The 775-nt window shown below is 31.2% G+C and overlaps 1 non-coding gene across 1 annotated transcript; it reads left to right on the top strand.

Moving 5' to 3' along the window:
* The first annotated feature begins 310 nt into the window (after window positions 1-310).
* Window positions 311-501, top strand: LOC129066772 (U2 spliceosomal RNA). Its single transcript, XR_008528717.1, has one exon. It is a non-coding gene; the product is annotated as a U2 spliceosomal RNA (small nuclear RNA).
* Window positions 502-775: the final 274 nt, after the last annotated feature.

Genomic DNA, 775 nt, shown 5'->3' with positions numbered 1-775 from the left:
AAGACAACAAAAGAGCAAACTACAGAGTAGCAGAAGATAATTCAATAGGTAAGACTAACAAAGGGTTTTTACCCAGAATATTCACAGAACTCATAAAAATTAATTTTAAAAGACAATACTATAGAAAAAATAGGCAATCCAAAGTCATCAAGTTGCATATATTTAATATTACAGCTTTTTCTATGTCAATCATACCTCAAGAAAGTGTTTTTTAAAGTGGTTTTTAAATAAATAAACAAATACATAAATAAATAATCTGGTGAAAAGAAAAAGGAAAATGGGCAAAAATAGTTAAAAAAAAAGTAACCCCATTGCTTCTCATCCTTTGGGCTAAGATCAAGTGTAGTATCTGTTCTTATCAGTTTAATATCTGATATGTTCTCTGTCTGAGGACATTATATAAAGTGAATTTTTGGAGCTGGGAGATAGAATAGAAGTTTGCTCTGTCCACTCTGTTCATCGACCCAGTATTGCAGTACTTCCAGGAATGGTGCACCCAAAAAAAGTAACCCAAAGGACAATCAGATAAAAAAGCTGCCTGACTTCTTTGGTAATCAGGGAGATATAAATTAAAATCATGATGAGGTAACACTACACACTTATTAAATTGACTAGAATTTAAAAGCCCAATACCAGATATTAGCAAAAAAATTTATCCATATAAACTCACACAAACTTGTACAACTACCTGGAAAAACAGTTCAGCATTATCCAATTAAACTGAAATTAATATACTCTATGACCCAGCAATCCTATTCCTAGACAAATACTTTAC

Source organism: Pteronotus mesoamericanus, unplaced genomic scaffold, assembly GCF_021234165.1.
Source record: "Pteronotus mesoamericanus isolate MK-2021 breed Mesoamerican mustached bat unplaced genomic scaffold, CSHL_Meso_final contig_2, whole genome shotgun sequence".
In the NCBI taxonomy this organism is placed as follows: Eukaryota; Metazoa; Chordata; class Mammalia; order Chiroptera; family Mormoopidae; genus Pteronotus; species Pteronotus mesoamericanus.
The sequence above is the reverse complement of the archived record's forward strand: the minus strand, read 5'-3'. Positions and strand labels throughout refer to the sequence as shown.